Raw genomic sequence first — 21,008 nt, 5'->3', positions numbered from 1 at the left:
ATTTTAGCCTTTGATTGGCAGTCTGCCCCACTTATCCACTTCCTGGGGCAGAAAAAACAATCAGAGCTGTGTCAAGGAGAGCTCACCCCCTCTCCCGGTAACGTTGCCAGCACCTTCTTTCATTATCAGTCAGTTCTTCAATTCTCTGACCTGTGTTCTGGTTATTCAGGGTCAGGGGCTGCACTGTGCTGTACTGGCCTTTGCACGGTGAGCCGCTGACAAGGACTGTAGTTAAGGCAGAGCTGGGGTAGGTGCCGCATGGTTCTTGGTCTTTGCCTCTCTCTGGACAGATGAGAGAGAACTTCCTGTGCTGATTCAGAGTTCTCGCCACTCACCAAGATGGCTTCTGGCTGGGGAAACACCTTGTTGTTCATTGCCAAAGAGCTCACACTGTGGCAGTTTGGCCTTCCTGAGGTAGGGGTGGCAAAGTGCCAGAGATGTCTGCATTTGAGCTGTTTCCTACAAGGCCATCTTTCTGTCTGGTACCACAATTGCTGCGATGGGCTGATTTCAAATTCCATTCTAAATGCCTCTGTTAGGCCTGTTCTAACACACACCTACACACGGCTCCTTCAGGCTGGATTTTACCTTTGATTGCCCCCTCCCCCAGCTGCTTTTCCACTCGATGTCGGCTATCTTGTTTTCCTGGTTAACTTGCTGCTGTCTCCTGGAAAGCTCGTGTCCTACAGCCAATGTGCTGCTCTTCACTATAGAGAAGAGACGGGTTTCAGCTGCATGGACTATTGTGGAGATTCTCTATTCAGAAGGATGGAAATGGCCAGGACCCTGTGATTCTCTCTTGCTCCCAGACTGACTAACGCAGCCTGTGCTGCCTGGAGTTTCCACACAGGGCAGTCCTAGCACTGGCCTGGGCAGAGAGTCCTGGAGTGGGTTGCTACCTACACTACGGTATGCGAGATGGTCACTCAGAACCTAGTCAGTCAGTGTTAAGAACAAGCTCTGACACGGTGAACAGGAAGCCCTCTGAGACTCTGCTGCCGCTGATGGTCACCTCTGAAGAAGGAAGTTCCATGACACACTCCTACCACTAATGTACCACTGCCATTCAGGAAGCCCTGAGCAGTCTGGATTCCACAAAGGGAGCAGGGGTTGGTCCCTTCTCCTTTGGATACAGCTGACCCCAGTGGTAACATCCCAACTCAGTGGTTTTAGTGGCCTAGCTACAATTGGACACACACAGCTCTGAGGGGTGCAATTTTAGAGGTTTCTTTTTTTCCACATTTGTTTTCATAATTAGTTTGTCAAATGAGCAGCATTCTAGAGTTATTTAACTAATCAGACAGAATCATTTTTCACACAGTTCTGCCCTGCACCAAGGAGGGCGGTTACATGATGATCCGAGACTGAAGCAAAGATGACATCAGAAGCGGACTCGTCACTCATATATGGTAACAGCCGGAGTTTTAGAATTGTATTGGATGTTTTAGTGGCATAAAAATTTAGATAAACTCTCTGATAATGTCTAAAAAGGTGAATATTGTTTCTATTGGTTCCTTCTCGCAGCTGATGCGAGCATCTGAGTCTACATATTTCCCTTCCATTGCTTTATTGTCACTTGTCAGACACAGAGGAGCCCTGGCAGACTGTTTCCGTGCTGGCTGTGCAGTATCAGGAGGGGACGGCAGGTCCGTCTGGCAATGAAGGGACATCTCTCCACTCAGCTGCTTTGGCTTCTCCTCTTTCTTCAGGACACCACAGGTAAGTGCCTGCTTTATTTCACTGGGTGAGTTGGGCAGATGAGAAGTAGGAAGAAAGTTTTAATCCACTAGAAACAGTGTTTTATTCCAGAAGTCAGTGAAGCAGATGGGAAGCAGGCAGTTGTGGTTAAAGTAAATTTGAGTTTCTGATTATCTCCCATTGGTTATTCTGAGAGAGGAGGTTTTTATATTTGCAATAATCACAGATTTGACCCTGTCACAATCTGTATGCTTTATAAAATACCCCAGTCTTGTAGCACAGTGAGCCCGGAGTTGCTTTTAGTGAACTAATGGCTTCAGTGCTTAGAAATTCCTGTCAACTAATCAGAAGAAAAGCAGAGTGGGCTTCTATATTATGACCTCCAGCCTCTTCGCCCGTCCAGCTCTGTGCCTGTGTATGGAACCTGTGAATAATTCCAGATATACACTCCATGCCATTTAAAATAACACTGCTGTCCTGTGTGCGTCCAATGTGCTGGGCCAACTTCAGCAGGGTTTGAATGATGCACTTGTGAGGACACTGAACTGTTCAGTAGCAGCCTGTTTCTGTGAGTTGCTGCAGTCTGAGACGCTGCTGTTCTGTAGCTGCAGTGTGAACAGGTGAAGCTGAAGATGAAAGTCAGATTTTAGAAACCTCAAATATTTAGCTAGAGACAAACTGCGGTACCACAGCTGGTATGTAGAGATCGCAGATAGCTCTGCAACGTCTCTGTGCCTCAGAGGGTAGGTGCTGAGGAGTCCGGAGCAAGGACATTTTCTGAAGTGGGGGGTTTTACCTGAACTTCCCAAGAAAGTTACATAGAAGCAGCTGGAGTTTGATCTCATGATAAAACTGATCTTTACCAGAGTGAAAACACAGAGAATTCCACTGGGATTCAAAAAACAAAACAAAACAAAACAAAACAAAACAAAAAAAATTGCAGGCGAAGAGAAATGGTTTTGTGAAATTGTTGCCCCGTGACTAACAGCCTTTGCTGGTTTGGGGCGACAAAGAGCAAGAGGCAGGTGTAACATGATGGTGGCTGCTGAAACCAGAGAGCAAACATGCTGCAGTGGATATGCCCTACTGGGAATGGCACGAAGAGGAAATCATAACAATAAACCCCCAGACACTGCTGTGGCGAGGACACCATGGAATACATGAGTGCACAGCCTGTGCCCCCTGTGTAACTTACAGATGGTTCTATGGTGAAAACTCTGCACTGGGAATCCGACGATTAGTGTCCGTTCTTGTCTCTGACACAGATTTAGTGTGTGACCTTGGGGCATCTCAAGTCATTTCTCACTGCCTCAGGTTCCCTTTCTGTAAAATGGGAACAATACCTACCTGTGTGATTGAGGGTAGAGAGAGAACATGGAGATAAAATTCACCAGACAGAAAAAAACCTTTAAATAAATTAAAATGATCAAGGTGAACTCTTTTGTTCCAAGCCGAACACATGGGTTCCTACAAAGCGGGGAAGGGTCAGAAGAGACACCAAGTTTCTTAATCTAACTCAGTGTTGCAGAATGAATCCCTTCAACAAGAGGTCACCAGTACACAAATTTGAGAACCACTGAACAAGAGGGATGTGGAGGTGGGTCCAGAGCTCCTGGACTTCCCATAACAGTCACTGTGCTCTGGGGCAGGGGTTTGTTTTCACCATGAGATTGTATGGAACAGTGCCCCCCTCCCCACAGCTTCCCATCAATATACAGCTGTAATTGCAGCTAGTGGGAGCTCTCTGCTCTGAGGGTTCTGATGTCCCCTGCCCCCCAGGATGGAGTTACAGCCCCTGTTACTGGAAAGGGAATGTGCTTTATAAAAACTGGGTATAAAATAGTCATCACAAATGAATCTGCACTTATACTTTGTAACCAGCAGGTAAATGCAAATGCGGAAAAACATTTTCTCTAATTCCTTCTGAGAAAACATTTAAAAATTTGAAGCAGGTAGAATGGGAGGGGTCTGGGAGGAACAGTGACTCAGACAGAGGAGGAAGGCAAGTAGCATTGAGTGGCAGGCGGGCTGTATGTGTGTGTGTGCGGGGGTGGCACTGAATGGGCAGAGCAGCAGCAAGTGTGAGGGGAGGGAGAACAGGATAGTGGGATATGTCTGGCTCTCCATGTTATGTTCACAGCAGAAACACAGAGAAGTTAGATAAATATATGAAATACTCTTTCTGGAAGGTTGCAATGTAACACGACTTTATAACTTAGAATGTAGAACATGCGGATGACACTGAACTGGGAGGAGAGGTAGATACGCTGGAGGGTAGGGATAAGATACAGACGGACCTAGACAAATTAGAGGATTGGGCCAAAAGAAATCTGATGAGGTTCAAGAAGGACAAGGGCAGAGTCCTGCACTTAGGAAGGAAGAATCCCATGCACCGCTACAGACTAGGGACCGAATGGCTCGGCAGCAGTTCTGCAGAAAAGGACCTAGGGGTTACAGTGGACGAGAAGCTGGATATGAGTCAACAGTGTGCCCTTGTTGCCAAGAAGGCCAATGGCATTTGGGATGTATATTTAGGGGCACTGCCAGCAGATCGAGGGACGTGATCATTCCCCTCTATTCGACATTGGTGAGGCCTCATCTGGAGTACTGTGTCCAGTTTTGGGCCGCACACTACAAGAAGGATGTGGAAAAATTGGAAAGAGTCCAGTGGGGGGCAACAAAAATGATTAGGGGACTGGAACACATGAGTTATGAGGAGAGGCTGAGGGAACTGGGATTGTTTAATCTGCGGAAGAGAAGAATGAGGGGGGATTTGATAGCTGCTTTCAACTCCCTGAAAGGGGGTTCCAAAGAGGATGGATCTAGACTGTTCCCAATGGTAGCAGATGACAGAACAAGGAGTAATGGTCTCAAGTTGCAGTGGGGGAGGTTTAGGTTGGATATTAGGAAAAACTTTTTCACTAGGAGGGTGATGAAACACTGGAATGCTTTACCTAGGGAGGTGGTGGAATCTCCTTCCTTAGAAGTTTTTAAGGTCAGGCTTGACAAAGTCCTGGCTGGGATGATTTAGTTGGGGATTGGTCCTGCTTTGAGCAGGGGATTGGACTAGATGACCTCCTGAGGTCCCTTCCAACCCTGATATTCTATGATTCTATGAACCCTCACACACAAGAACCCCAAAACAGAGAGAGACAAAGCAGGGTGCTCCACAAGGCAGAGAGGCACAACTTACCCCATCTAGGTTTAGGTGGGCTCTCTGGAGTCTGACTGCTGAAGGCCCAGATTGCCACTTCCTTACAAAGCGCTCCATCCCTAGCCTGCAAACAGGACCAGGAAGTCCCTTCCTCTTAAAGTGGCAGCAGGTTGGCATTTTAACAGTTTTCAATACACCACACTCCTTTCCAGGCAGGAGAGGTTGTTGGAGATGGTTGGAGGAGCTGGTGCTAGGGAGAGGTTGGGTGGGGGAACATGTTTTCAAGTGAGTGGTGGGGGAGGAGGGTCGAAGGAATGAGGAGATTGGGTGATGAGGGAGAGTGGTGAATCACACAGCAGTGATGGAGCTCAGCATTCACCAGCCCAGAGGGCTCAGAGGGGAGGAGATACCTCATGCTGCCTCCCCAGTGACAAGCCTGACTGGGATATCAGGGAGTAAAGCCCAGGACCCTTGTGTGATAATCCCCAAGCCAGAGCGGATGGGTTCTGCTCTGTCTGCAACTCTGCTCTGTGTCTCTTTGAAGGTAATGATGAGCTGAGGCTGGTGAATGGAAGCAGCCCCTGTGCCGGGAGAGTGGAGGTTAAACACCAGGATCTGTGGGGGACGGTGTGTGATGTTCCCTGGGACATGGAAGATGCTGAGGTGGTTTGTAAGCAGTTGGGATGTGGACCTGCTGTCAGTGCCCTTGGTAATGCTCATTTTGGAGAAGGATCTGGACCAACTTGGCTGATTCTAGCTGATTGTGATGGTGACGAGTCAGCTCTCTGGAACTGCAGTCATGTAGGATGGGGTGCACTCCAGTGCCCTCATTCTTTTGATACCGGAGTGATCTGCTCAGGTAAGAACTCTGCCAACCTGCCCCTGTAGGAAACTCCCTATGAGGGAGAAGGGAATGAACCCAAAGTATGTGACATTCCTGGAGACTCAGAGCTGGAGGGTGCCCTGCACTGAGGTCTATGTGGAGCTGACCAGTCTCTCCCTGAGCTCCCCTTGGTAGACTGGGGATAAGCAGGCTGTGCCATCCTCTGGGCAGGTCAGGCAGCTATCATGGAGTAAGGGTGGGGTGGGGCAAAGCCCCATTAGCAGGTCTGTGCCTGTAGGTGCCTGTGTATAGAAGCCCAGTGTCTCCCCAGGGGAGCAGCAGTTGTGACCCTGCCTGTGGCTGCGGGAGCTGGGATGGGAGCCGGTGGGGCGAGTGCTGTGGAGTTTTCCCCAGAGTTCCCTGAGGCAGCAAGAGAGGAGCCCTGAGCCTGACCATGGCAAGTGGGAGGGGCCAAACCAGCTGGGGGTAGGTGCAGGGGGCAAAAACTGACTCCACTGCTCCACACAGCTCCCTCCTTCCCCGAATCCCCCCAGGGTCAGGCAGGAAACTCCCACATGACGTGTAGCTCTTTGTTCTGCAGCCCACCTGGTTGCCTTCCCATGCAAGGTGAGCTAGAATTACCCCCAGGATAATGTCGTGGAGACGGCATCTGGATCCCTCTGCACTTGGGAAATAGATGTATATGTATAACCTGGCTTCATCAAAGCTTGTGTTGTTAAAATGGCTGTGTTTGCACACAGGTCTAAAGAGAGTGACTGTTAAAAACAGCCCTGACACGTGTAATACTAAGCCCTGGTCTACACTACAGAGTTAGGTTGATGTAAGACAGTTTACGTTGACCTAATTCCATAAGTGTCTACACTAAAATGTAGCTCCTGCCAATGTAACTTGCCCACTACTCCGACATAACAACTCCACCTCCATGAGAGGTGTAGCACTTAGGTCGATGTAGCTAGGTCTACAAACTGTCAGTGTGGACACTGCATTGCTTATATTGACTGTTGCTGCCTTTCTGAATCCATCCCACAATGCTCCACACTGATAGTTAAACTGATGCAAGCATGGGCGGGGGGTATGGCAGGCCAGGGAAGGCTGAACCTCCCCAAACAGCCAGGCATGGCCCCACCCACACTCCACCCTGAACCCCCTCCTGCTTTCTGCCGCTTCCCAATGTCCTCAGCCCAGGGAGGTTGCTCCTCTTCCCCGAGGGGGCTGGGGCTAGCGCGTGCCAGCCTGGGGCTCAGGACTCTGGCCAGTTGGGGCCCCCAGTGCTCTGGGGCTGGGGGCTCTTGGGAGGGTTGGTCAGGGCGGCCCGGGGCTGGAGTGGGGGGGCCAGCAACCACGGTCAGGGGCTTGAGGTTCCCACAGAGGAGGAGGGGCAGAAGGGGTGGAGGAGGGGTGGGGCTTCAGGCAGAAGGGCCAGGGCCAGGGGCTAGGCTCCCTGAACGGGAGGCTCAAACGCCGCCCATGGGTGCAAGCACTCCTGGTGAGGATGTGCACCACCAACACAAGAAGCGTTGTGTGGACACACAAAAGCGATATAGTTACTGTGGCGGCTAGATATTCACATAACTTAGGTCAACTACATTTTGTACTGTAGACTTGCCCTCAGTGTAGGACATTGGTCGCTGCAGCTGTCTGAAGAGCGACAACACCTCTTTGTTCTGATTAGCTCAGTTTGCATCTCTCTGCAAATCCCTGATCACCACCATTGGTGAAGTCACATTTGATCACTGGGGTCAGTGCTTTGTGTGTCTCCCCTCACACCCTGCCACTCACTTACCACCCTGTATTCCACTGAATGCATCCGATGAAGAGAGCTGTAGCTCACGAAAACTTATGCTCAAATAAATTTGTTAGTCTCTAAGGTGCCACAAGTCCTCCTTTTCTTTTTACCATCTTCAGTGACAGTATCCCCAGAAAGTGGGGGGGAGGTCACCCCTCCCCTGTGCCCTCTTGGCCCTGTGTCAGAAGACAGGGGCCACAGTCACCATAAGCCCCCCCAACCTTCCTTCAGAAATACGCCGGGCACAGTGGGGGCCTCCTCAATAGGGCCTAAAGTGGAGTAACCCTCAGCACATGGAGATGCATTGGCTCCCCTCTCAGTCTCTGTGCCAGGCTCAGCACAGGTGCATGGATCTACCGGGGCCGAGGTGAAGGGTCTCTCTCTGCGCTTCATTCTGGGTTTCCTGTGTGCAGTGAGCTCTGCAGCTGCAGTGTCTCAGCTGAGGTATAACTGCCTGAGCTGCAGCATCCTAATTTCCGCTGTTTCTATACCAGAAATGCACAAGTGCAGAGAGGAGCTCCTTTGCATAATGGGAGGAGCCAAAAGTGGGAGCCTGGCAGCCAAACCCCCTTTCCCTGCTGGGCCTGTTCTTGTCTCTGCAGCCACAGCTCTGGGCTTGTAATCCCTGAACTTCTGGGCCTATTGGTGCTGCTTGGAGGATTTCGGGAGGATCCAGAGGGTACAAAGAAACTTGACCGGCTATCAGGGAATTAGGCACCAGCACTTACCTTGTAAATGCTGAATAAACGTGAAATGGAAACCGACTTGTCTGAGAAACCCTCATTTTATCCCTCCTGCTCCAGTGTACCTCCTGTAACTCATCTTGGTAACTAAGCGACCATTGAGACACATGAACTGAGTGTCCCCTCACAGTTATTATTGACAATTATTTACCTCACGAATTATTATTGACAATTATTTACCTGAGGTTACAGAAAGAGACATTTACACTAAAGGAAAAGATTCCTTGGCATTTTAAGTTCCCTGCATGAATGTTCAGTGTGTGTCCTTCATTTTGGGTCTGTATCACACATTGGCACCACATTTGGCCCTTGGTAGATTGAGAGCTCTGCTCCCTAGACACAACTGCTGTAAAGTTGCCCTGAGTCTGTGCTAGGGCAATGCTCACATGTACTAGCCTTCACAATGACTCTCCCCACACCTGACAAGCATTGGCTGGATCTTGGTAGGCCCCACTTTAACAGTCAGTAATCAGCTCAGGTGCTCTGCTACTTTCCCTCTCTCCCACTTCTCCTGTCTGCACAGCCGCTCCGTGGCTTTCACACCCTGCACCCACACAAAACCTATCTGGCCAATTTTCTGTACTGCACCAAGGGAAATGCATCACAATTCCCTTCATCTGCACACCAGGCAGCAAACCTGTACACACAAGGAGTACAGGAGGCGAGCAGAGAGGCCAACACACAGCATGGCATTGTTAGATATTGTTATTGAATAGGATCCCTGCCCACCAGCTTTGCACTTCTCTTTTGAGCAGCCTCGTGGCTTCTCCAGTTTACACCATCCACTTACATCCAGGCTCTCATCTGGAAATAAGCACAGTATGGATTTTGCTAACAGCTCCCTTTTGGAGCATGCCTCTCGTCTCACGGAGCCAGCTGGTCTAGCTTCAACTACACCGATGTTTCACTGGCAACAATCAGCTTAGAGGTGGCAAGTGGGTGCAGTTGACTAGCGGTGGTGTGTAAGGCCCACTTTACACCACTGTTATACCAGTGCAGCTTCCTACACAAAGCACTATGGAGGACAGAGACCTCTGTGTGCACATAGCCCTGCAGTCTGCTCGAGTTGAACATTTCTCACACTATTTATTGTCATTGGTGCTCTCAGAGATCGGAGACTGTTGTTCATTCATTGCAATGAAGGCCAGACTCTCCTTACTGCTTGTGGACAGACAGTTTCGCATGTCAGTGACTGTGGAATTAAATTAAAATTCACTAACAAAAATCCTCATTAATGCACCTGGTGGGAGATGAAGGCAGTCTGTGTTCTTAATGATGGGTTTAGCTAGGTTCATGGGACTCTGTATGCTACTACCTCAGGGAGAGGCACTGTACCTTGGAATCAGGGGGCAGACTTAATGTGTGAGGCAACCAAGAGAGAGAGTGGAGAGACACTATTTAGAGTGATAGGGGATGCGTCAGTTCAGAGAGGATAGCAGTTGTGTCTGGGTGGCCACCAGCCCCCTGCTAAGAGAAAGGAGGGAGGCAGAGTCAAGTGACTGACAAGAGAAAGCCTGGGAACACGAGTGAGTCTGACCAACAGGAAGTGAGATGCCCAGCACTGGAGAGAGGAGAAGCCAATTTGGAGCAGTCTGGAGCCAGCTATGGAAAGGTCAGGACTGGCTGTGTGGTGAGTCCCAGGTCTTCATGCAGGGTCCCCCTGAGAACTGGCCCCTGGGCAGCAGCATCCCTCAGCTTGGGCCTTTCCCTCTCCAAGGTCACTGCCCGGTTAAAGAGTTCTGTTGGGAATATTCCCCACCAAGCCAGGCTGAATTAGTGCTTCAGCTACCTAGGGAAAATCCACCACCACATGGGAAACTTTGCTCTGACTGTGAGTCCACGCTGCCTGCCTGCTGCGAGTTTGTCTGAGCACTAGGGTAGGAGACTAAAGGTAGGATTTTTAGTAGTCTTATTGAAATGTGCACCTTGAGCCCTGCACCCCTTTGTGATGAGGGGAAATCCCAGGAGCAGAAGCAGCCTGACTCCTGCATGAAGAGGATGCCTGAGAGCAGCGATCATCAGCCCCCGTGCAGTGACTGAGGAGTTTAGATTCATGGGAAACTAATGGGTACTATCAGCATGGGCACCAGTGACCCTGAGAGCAGTGTTTTACCATGTTATGTTATCATAGAATATCAGGGTTGGAAGAGACCTCAGGAGGTCATATAGTCCAACCCCCTGGTCAAAGCAGGACCAATCCCCAAATTTTTGGCCCAATCCCTAAATGGCCCCCTCAAGGATTGAACTCACAACCCTGGGTTTAGCAGGCCAAGGCTCAAACCACTGAGCTATTTCCCCCCCCCCCACAAAGTTATATTTACTTTCTGTTTAGTATAACTACTGTGTTGAATATACTATATGTGTCTGCATTATTTCTTGAGAGTCTCTAACTATCTGTCAAGTAAGTTGGTGTTACCCTCTGGTTAGAATTTTCCTTCCAACTGCCCTGGGACCCTGCTAGGAAGGAACGAAGAGAGTGGATGCACTGCCAAATAAATTCATATGGGAAGAAAATAAGGAAGTTGCATCCTGCTGAGCTTGAGACGAGATTCAAAAGAACCCAGGCCTGTCCATCAAATCCTGTAAGGAGACTGATGCTAAAGAAGGCAATTGGATGGTTAAGGGGTGCTACATAAGGGTGAATGGGTTGTAAAAGGATTTTCACAGGGTAGCTGGTCCCTGTGGATAGGCTAAGTCAGCAACCCTGGACCACAGTAGGTGAGTCCAATCCAGCAAATTAAAGAGGGCCGGGCTATACCTGGGGCTCTAAAGGGCTGCTCGTGGGCAGTTTGGGAAGATGGACAGGGACAGGCTGCATCCTGGGGAGGGGAAGGTACACCAGAGTGGAGTTAGCTCCTGTGGTGTATCCCTGCAACAAGGGGCCAGGGGCTTAGGGAAGCAGCTAAGGGCCAAGAAGGGAGCAGAGGTGACTGAAACTGGGAAGCTGCCAGGAGCAGCAGTGCCAGAGACCCCTGGATGGGGGTGTCCCTGAGACCAAGGAATGAGAAAAAAGTTTTTTTTTTCTATTGGTTTGCTAATTTCTCTTAAGAAAATAAATCTTCTTGCAAAAGACTGGGTGTGGCAGTGCATTCTTTGAAGCTGGGGGAGAAGTATGACTGGGTGACAAGGGTGTAAAGGGATTGTCAAATTTAGCAGGTGTGTGGTTCTTTCTGGGGAATACACTGAGTATTTGAGTGTCGGACAGATGTAGGGTTGTGAGTATAGGCTGTTCAGTACAGTTCACCTAAAAACAAGTTCTATCTTAACAGAGAGAAGGCATTTGACTCAGTGCTACTTTTGTCATGTGCCCTATTCTCTGAGTGATATTTTCAAAGGCAATGTGTGCATGTTTGTGCTCTGACTGTGTTGGATCACAGCTCAAAGAGGGCAGAGTTAATGTTGCATGGGTGAGCACCTTGACTTTGTGTTTTCAGAGGTTTGAGTTTCCTGAACTCAGCATTCTGGAAGAGCACAAGATACCTCTGGGCAACCTTACCCCTGCACAAATGAAGGTTTCTATCAGTGAATTTCCTAGTTTTTTTTAACAAAAAGAGAAGTGTTTGTTGTCAGAGTTAGTGGTCATTTAGACGGTTGTAGTTCTCACCGATGTTTGCAGTTGATAGAAACTGTAACTAGGTAATTGGAAAAAGACCTAACTTTTATATAGCCCTTTTCATCAGTAGATCACAAAAAGCTTTACCTCAGTATCCCCATTATACAGCTGGGGAAACTGAAACACAGAGAAGTGAAGTGATTTGCTCAAGGACATTTAGAAGTCCAGAGGCAGAGCTAGGAATAGTCGCAGTCCAGGGGTCTCTATACTAGGCCATATGGTTGCTTGGTGATTCCTCAGAGCTCCTACTTGTTTTTGTACCTTTTGTCACAATGGAATGGGAATAATAGTTGTGCTTTGAAATGTTTGTAATGGGTATTTGCTAAGAGGGTTAGTCAGAAAAATTCCATCCGTCTGTCCCAAAATCTTGACAGTCTTGTATTACATGGTTGTTACAGTAACTTTAAGTTTGTGAGAGGAGACTGATATTTTTCTTTCCTTCTCCACCCCCTGTCCGACCAGTTTCTGTAAAATTAACCCTCCTCAACATTTCTAGCTCCCCCTCCCCTTCCTATCCCAGTAAGCCATTAGTTGGCACTCAAGAAGCCATTAACATGGAAGAAGTTGTTCCTTGCTATCTCTGGCCCTGTGCTTCTTCATAAACATATCACAGCAGCAGATCACTGGAGGGCTGCACCCTACCTTGGTTATGGCACCTGAGCTGCACACTGAGCTGGGCCCCCCATTCCCCTGACCCACCCCACCTGGGACTCCTTCCCCAGCCAGGCTCCAGGCCAATCTAGTCCACCCCCATCCAAACTGCCTCCCCCTGCACCCACCTAATGGTGACCTGTACCTTCACTAATCATTTCCTAAATTTTAGAGGAGGAAAATTTAAAGTGGAACAGTTTCAACAGACATTGAGAGCATTCCAGCCTGGAATAGTTCACGGCCTGGTGAGTAGCACACTCACCTGTGGATCAGGGATAGAATTCCTGAATTCAAGCCCCTGCTCCTGAGTAGGGTTTCAAACCAGTGTCTCCCATATCCCAGACAAGTGCCCTAATCACTGGACTAAAGGTTATAATGGAGAGCACACACAATTTCTGTATGACCCACAATGGGCTCTTCTGAGTTTCTGACAAGTTCCAAACAGTTTCAAGGCTGAATCAAATATTTTTTTCTGATTTTTTTGGTTTGCTGTCTGAACCAAGACAACAATTACTGGCCTGGCTGTAGCTAGGAGTGGTGACACCAGAGGGATGGAGGCTGTGGTGAGGATCGGTGTGGAGGTGAAGAGGCTGGGTGGGTGTGACACTCATATCTTCCCAATGCCAGGAGGCAAGGGCCTCACTGGTATCAGGTAATGAGTTTCAGATGGCCTGGCCAGTTCAGTGTCCCCCAATTCAATGAGGTCATAATCTGTGTCTGAGAAGTGGCATGTACAATATTGGAAAACTAATAAGTCACTGATCATTGATATTCTTACACATTGTATGTACGAAGTGTGTACAAGGGTTATGAGTACAGGCTGGAATAATGACTAAAGTGTGTTTAAACCAGGCATGTCAGGGGGAGTTGGCAAACAGGTCTGCCAAAGGAATGTGTTTGCTTCTCTGACCAGCCTGGTCATCAGGTAGAGATGAAAAAGGTCTATTTGCATATTAGGAAAACAAAACTATCAAGCTCCAAGTTGGGGGGGGAGACATCATGTCATCTACATGCAGGAGGCGAGAGAAGCTTGGTCTGAGTTTTACTTAAAGAGTACACTGCAACTGTTTACTGGGCTATAAAAACAGGGGAGCTGAACCTCAAGCAATAAGCAATTGAATCATCTGATTGTATACAATATTATGTACCATATTACTATATTATGAAAGTGTATTGAGTGAGATGTTCAATGAAAGCCTATGCCACACATAATATCATCATTGAATCTATGTATAACTATATTAAGAATTATGGCTTCTCATTGATATTGTGATTTAAAGTGTGTGTCCAAATAAAGGGTTTCTCCTAGGCAGGAGGGAAGGCAACTATCTACCTGTCCCCAGCGAAATTAAGCAAAGAGTCACCCCAAACAAAGGAAGCTCTATTTGCATAGAAATCAGGAGGGGGATGGGAAGTCCAGAGAAAAGGAAGAACGGCGTAAGGTCATCCTGCCTCTTGAAAAAAGATCACTGAACTTTGGAAGATATACGCAAGAACAGAAATCATCTTTGCCATCCGTCACTAGGCAAACACAAGACAACAGTTGCAATTTGAGCCAGGTGAAAACTTGAGAATTGTTAGTCTGCTGAGAGCACAATTGGTCATGCTGACCATGTATTCCCCTGTCAGTATCCCTCTGTTGTTTTTTGTCTTCTACCTAGATTGTAAGTTCTTTGGGGCAGAGACTGTCTTTCTCTTCTGTGTTTGTACAACACCTAGCACAATGGAGTCCTGGACCATGAGTAGGGCTCCCAGGTGCTATGATACTACTACTAATGTGCCTGGTGTGATAAGTGCGTGTTGGATTTTACACAACATCTGTGAGACCCAGGTTGAAATCCTGGAGGATGGAAGGGGTAGGAACTAGATAAATCTTCTCAAAATTATGGGCAGCCAGAGAGGGGACCCCTGCAAAATGATCCAAGTGGTTAAGGGAAGAGAGTGGGGGTGCCTTGTGCTTCTGCTAGGATGCCACAGGAAGCTGTGGCTAATGAACACTCTGTGAGAAAGCAAGCAAGTTTTGGTTTGATTACATTCTGAATTAATAGCTTGGGGTGGGAGGTATTATGCCATTTACGGGCTGAGCTCGACCTGATTAAGTTTTTCAGACAAAATGGTAGCCAACAGAGGAGAGCAGCACAAATGATTAAAGGTTTAGAAAACATCAACTATGAGGAAAGATGGGAAAAATGGGTTGGTTTAGTCTGGAGAAGAGAAGGCCAATGGGGGGACAGCCTATGATTCTTCAAATAAATAAAAGGCTGCTATAAATAGGAGGGCATTAAACTGTTCTCCTTAACCACTGAGGACAGGACTAGAGTAAAAGGATTAAATTGCAGCAAGAAAGATTTAGATTAGACATTGGGGAAAGCTTTCTAACCATCAGATTTGTTAAGCAGAGGAGCCAATTGCCTACGGAGTTTGTGGAATCTCTGTCATTGGACGTTTTTAAGAAAGGGTCAGACAAACATCTGTCAGGGGTGGTCTAGATAATACTTACGCTTTGTCTACACTGCAGACCTTACAGCGGCACAGCCGTAAGGTATCCTGTATAGCCTCTCTATGCTGATAGGAGAGATCTCTCCTGCTGGCATAATTAAATGAGCCCTAATGAGCAGCAGTAGCTGTATCAGTGGGAGAGCGTCTCTCGCCAACACAGCTCTGTCCATACCGGTGCTTTTGTCAGTGAAACTTTTGTTGGTCAGGGGGGTGGGGGTTTTTTTCTACACCCCTGTCCGACAGAAGTTTCACTGACAAAAATGCCAATGAAGACATAGGTTTAGTCCTGCCTTGGTGCAAGGGACTGGATTAGATGACCTATCAAGGTCCATTCCAGTCCTACACTTCTATCATTCTATGGAAATGAATTTATTGAGTTTATCAAAAAAAGTTACTGTCTCTCTTAGGGGTGTGAATTTTTCACAGCCATGACCCATGTAGCTAGGGTGACCTAAGTTTTAGGAGTAGACCAGAACAAAGGAATGTGATGCAAACTGAAAAACTTGCATATTGAGGGAGATCCCCACCAAGGAGTTTTCACCCCTGACGGTGATACATCAGAAAGCGTTCTCCATCTCCTGTTGGGTTGAATGCAGTGGGAAGGAACTGTGCTAAGGCTATTTGGAATTGTGCTCCCATTATGGTGCATTCTCCATAGTTTGCAGGACATTGCAGTGTTGGGGCAGAGTGCTTGGCTTTTGCAGCAAAAGGTGCTTTATCATGGTTGTTTGCCTCTGCATTGTCTGCATCGTGTCCCTCCCAAGGGCTGTATGCTCCATTCTGAGCTTTTGTGCATGCTCCAGGAAACCTTTCCAGCTGCTTTCAAGGCCCTCTATTGGGATTAACTGTATGCTCCATAGAACAGATCATCTACAGCTTTTTCTTATGTTTCCTGAGATCTGACAGCTTCTCTGCATGCTACAACTCCCCTCTTCACACAGTTACACGTGCACAGGGAAATAAGAAAAAGCACAGTCATTTATGGTCCCATTCTTCATAGTCTCCATGCCAATAATGATAAAATATGCTTGTTCCCATAAGGTTGGAATGCTATGCCCCATCTTCTCTTCCAACTCCATGGTTTCCTTTGAGATAGTAAGATAATCCCCCATTTATTTCCCATTCTATAGACCTTCTGTACTTTATTTGAGTGGTGCACACACGTGAGTGGGGAGGAAGGGACAGGCTTTGTGTAGGCGAGTTTTTTTTAAAATGTGTATGGTTTGGAGCTGTTGGGTGCTGGATGGGTGACTCTTTTCTTTTCTAGGGTGGGTAGAGGAGTGGCAGGAGCAGGTTATTGACTGCTTGTGCCCTTCTACAGGCTTTACTGACTACAGCTGAGTAAATCATTGATTTTTCAGTTTAGTGGCCAAACCAAAAAATCTGAAAGAAGAACTGATTCATTTAGAGCCCAAACTGAATGGTTGTTTTTTTCTTGCAGAAACAAAACATAAAAAATATTCTTTCTGATCTAATGAAAGATTTGAAATATGATTTTGAAAAGACATTAAAAAAGGAACAAGTGTTGGGTGGGAAGGGGGGAAATTTCAGTTATTCATTCAGGTGTACTCAGGACAGCTTGCAGAGATGCAGGTGCAGTTATTAACCTGCTGGAGCTCGTTCGCTGACTCGGTACCAGATTCAGAGCCACCTCACTTTCATTTTCTCTGACAGTGTCCTGTAGACATCTGCATTCTGGTGACTCTTATCCAGAGGGAACTGGACATGCTTGTCTCCAGACAGGGCCAATCAAGTCCTGGGCCTCTACATGGGTCCATGTGGAAGCAGGGGGGCCTTGGTTGCTATGGGAATGTGAACTCACCTGGTAACGAAAAGAGGCGCTCCTGGCTGCCTGCCAGCATTTAACCAGAGAGGGTACATCTGGTCAAGATGACCCCAGAGCTGTGGAGCGCAAACAGGCACAAAGCAGGTTGATGCAGGTATGGAGCAATGCAGTGTGGGACACTAGCTGGAGGACTGTCAGCAGCATTAGCATTAGGAATTATTTCACAGGAATCTTACAATGAACAAACTGATTGTGAAGTGGAGCTACTCCTTCTCCAATGAGGATTAGTTACGGCAACCTAAGATGCCAAATAAATTGCTCTGAGAACAGGGTTCATGTGGACACAAGGTATTTAAGGTGAGCTAATTACAGCTAATGTGAGGTAACATCCCCTGTAGACAAGCCATAAGGGTAATTGAGAAGGGCTTCACACTGGAACCGGTGTTCCAGGTGTCAGGCTCTGCTGGTATGAGGTCGACACACAAGATCCTAATTCCAAGCAGTTGGAACATCTCCACTTTCTGGCATCTTGCAGATCATTCACCTGCTTTCTTCCCACTAGTACTGTATCTAGTCTGTTCTAGACCATCACTTCTCCTTTGTGTCTATCCCACTCTCTGCTCCTTCTGCTTCTGGGGACTTATTCCTCCTCTCTGCCCTTTGCTTTTCCCTTCTGAACTCTCAGCCACTATTTTTGTATTTTCAGATCATATGAATTATGAAGCTCCTCCCTTCCTTGTTCTCACCCCTGTGAAGACACTTGCTATTCCTTGCCCCTTATTCTCCTTTACTCCCCAGTCTCACAGATTAAGCCTCTTTGAAGCCTCCAGGCTTTCTTTCTTTGAACTTTCGCCAGTTTTTCAATATCCTTCCTGTCATGAAGAAACAGAAAGTACATCCTCAGCTGGAATATTGTATAAGACCATGTAAACACTCATCAGTCCCGTCCAGTCCCACCTGGAGAGACAGTCACACACTCTGCTTTGTGTCATTCTGTTCACACCTGAGAATTATATTGTTGGCTATCTCTTGGCTTTGACCTCTTATTCAAACTCCCTCTCATCACTGGAGCACAGGAACTGGCATATGGAGTAAAGGGCTTATTTAACAATGTCTTTGCAGTTGAGAGAAGAAGGTTCCCTTCATTTCATCCCCAGGAAGGCCTGGGGAAGGTTTTGGGATGTCAGTATAACCAACACTCACTGATGGATGCATTGACTCTTTAGGTCGCATTGAGGTCCGGCTGGTTGGAGGGGACACTGCCTGCTCTGGACGTGTTGAAGTCACACATGGAAATACATGGGAGACAGTCTGCGATTCACAATTGGATTTCAACACCGCTTCTGTTATCTGCAATGAATTAGGGTGTGGACAGGCTGTAGCTACTATAGGAGCAACACATTTTGGAGAAGGACATGATCTGATCTGGAAGGAAGAGTTTCATTGTGTGGGGAATGAGACTGTCCTTTCAAACTGTCCCAGGATGTCCCGTCCTAATGACACATGCTCCCACACTGATGCTGTCAGCATATTGTGTTCAGGTAAGAATTCAAACTGTTCACTTTAACATATGACTAACATGGGCCCTACAGCTGGGCTACTAGATCTCTTTTCTCTCACATCCATATATTCCTCCTGTGAACCCACATCCCAGAAAACTTTGCTTGTTTCCAAGTTGCTCCAAAGGATTCTTGTCTGCTACAAAGGGTGGCTTCACTTTCCCACCACCCAGGGGGAGCCAAGAAGAGATGGTGGGAAATCCCATTCTCTCTCATAGTCCTCACTCTATTTCAAGTGTCTCTAGTAAATGGGGACAGTTCTATTTACCTTTCTCCTGCTATAAGGATAGGGTCCCAACAGAGCTCTGATTTCCCTTATCCTCCACTAGGGATGCATGTTCTCCACTGCTGAGCCTCTCCTCCCTCCTCAGATACATCTGTAAGGGGAAGGGGCAGGGTCTAGTGATCAGAGAACAGAACCAGAACCCAGGAGACATGGGTTTTCTTTCCAGTTCTGGTTCTGTATTCAGTAATGCCTTGTACCTCAGTTTCCCCATTTGTGAAACAGTTAATTTCCTACCTCAGATTGTGTCTGTGAGGCTTAACTTCATTTGTGTTTGTAAAGGCTTTCAGGCACTTGAATACACAGTGCTATGTAGGGGGTAGGTGTTATTTTAAAACTTTCTTGATGGAATTGGACCAGTTGTGGCCACTTTTAGGTTATTGCCCTGCAATGGGGATTGGCTTTGTGCCACCCATTCATACAGATATGATTATTAGAGACTAGCTGAAAGCCCATACTATTGCTTGGGTGTAACTTGTAAAATCTTGTGAAGCAATAGTGACTGCTGCAAGAAAATATTAAGCAAAAAAACCCCAGAAATATTGTCACAAGGCAGGGCACTCACCAGTGCAGCACTTCCTGCTGGTCTGTCCAGGAATTAGCTCCTTCAGCTCAGGAGTGCCCTCTATGGGCCGGTGTCTTGCCCTCTCTTACCTGCCCTGTTGTCTCCACCACCTCTGACCCCATGTCCCTCAGAGACCCTGGTGCCCCTTACCTTGGGGTGTTGCCACACTCTGGATCTCCCCTCCCAGAGGAACCCCAACCACTATACCCACCTTTCAAGGTTCCCTCCCCACTCTGAACTCAGGGTACAGTTGTGGGGACCCACATGAAAGACCCCCCCTAAGCTTATCTCTACCAGCTTAGGTTAAAAACTTCCCCAAGGCACAAATTCTTCCTTGTCTTTATAACTGTATCTCTGCCACCACCAAGTGAGTTAGACAAAGATTTAGGTTTCAGAGTAACAGCCGTGTTAGTCTGTATTCGCAAAAAGAAAAGGAGTACTTGTGGCACCTTAGCGACTAACCAATTTATTTGAGCATAAGCTTTCGTGAGCTACAGCTCACTTCATCGGATGCATACTGTGGAAAGTACAGAAGATGTTTTTATACACACAAAGTATGAAAAAATGGGTGTTTACCACTACAAAAGGTTTTCTCTCCCACCACCCCACTCTCCTGCTGGTAATAGCTTATCTAAAGTGATCACTCTCCTTACAATGTGTACGATAATCAAGGTGGGCCATTTCCAGCACAAATCCAGGGTTTAACAAGAATGTCTGGGGGGGCGGGGGGTAGGAAAAAACAAGGGGAAATAGGTTACCTTGCATAATGCCTTTGCCACTCCCAGTCTCTATTCAAGCCTAAGTTAATTGTATCCAATTTGCAAATGAATTCCAATTCAACAGTCTCTCACTGGAGTCTGTTTTTGAAGTTTTTTTGTTGTAATATCGCAACTTTCATGTCTGTAATCGTGTGACCAGAGAGATTGAAGTGTTCTCCGACTGGTTTATGAATGTTATAATTCTTGACATCTGATTTGTGTCCATTTATTCTTTTACGTAGAGACTGTCCAGTTTGACCAATGTACCATTGCTGACACATGATGGCATACATCACATTGGTGGACGTTCAGGTGAACTAGCCTCTGATAGTGTGGCTAATGTTATTAGGCCCTGTGATGGTGTCCCCTGAATAGATATATGGGCACAGTTGGCAAAGATTTAGGAAAAGGACCACTTGGAGTTCCTGTTTCCCCAAAGTATCCCCCAAGCCCCTTCACCGCCTCTTCTGGGGAGGCTTGAGAGTAAACAAGGTGAGCTAAAACCACTGGTTTTTAGGACACTAAAAACCAATCAGATTCTGAAAAGCAGAACTTTATAATAAAGAAAAAGTAAAAGAAGCACCTCTGTAAAATCAGGATGGAAGTTAATTTTATAGAGTAATCAGATTCAAAACACAGGATTCCCCTCTAAGCAAAACTTTAAAGTTACAAAAAAACCCAAACAAACCAGGAATAAACCTCCCTCTTAGCCGAGGGAAAATTCACAAGCTAAAACAAAAGATAATCTAATGCATTTCCTTCCTATTACTTACAATTTGTAATCTTAGATACTTAGTTCAGGTATGGCTTAAGAGACATATTTTCCCTACCCTGGTTCCTCTCTGTCCCGGAGAGAAAAAAACAAAAACAAAAACCTCCCCCCACAGATTTGAAAGTATCTTCTCCCCTTATTGGTCCTTTTGGTCAGGTGCCAACCAGGTTATCTGAGCTTCTATAGGCAAAGGAGGGATTTTATGCTACCCTTAGCTGTATGTTTATGACACTACCTTCTCTCAGTGGCTACTGCCAGTCATCATCCAGCCCCTTCTCTCAGAGGCAAACTGCAGTC

The 21,008-nt window shown here is 47.1% G+C and overlaps 1 pseudogene across 1 annotated transcript in view; it reads left to right on the top strand.

Annotated features, from left to right (window-relative positions):
- Window positions 1–1,658: 1,658 nt before the first annotated feature.
- LOC311526290 (antigen WC1.1-like) overlaps window positions 1,659–21,008 on the top strand; it is a 65,863-nt pseudogene continuing 46,513 nt past the window's right edge. The window contains exons 1-3 of the transcript XR_014714723.1: window positions 1,659–1,719; window positions 5,397–5,711; window positions 18,001–18,315. The product of XR_014714723.1 is annotated as an antigen WC1.1-like (transcript). The remainder of the gene's footprint in view (window positions 1,720–5,396; window positions 5,712–18,000; window positions 18,316–21,008) is intronic.

The sequence above is a fragment of the Lepidochelys olivacea genome (assembly GCF_965140295.1).
Source record: "Lepidochelys olivacea isolate rLepOli2 genome assembly, chromosome: 1".
Lineage (NCBI taxonomy): Eukaryota > Metazoa > Chordata > Testudines > Cheloniidae > Lepidochelys > Lepidochelys olivacea.
Note: the sequence above shows the minus strand (reverse complement) of the source record. Positions and strands in the feature narration are given on the sequence as shown.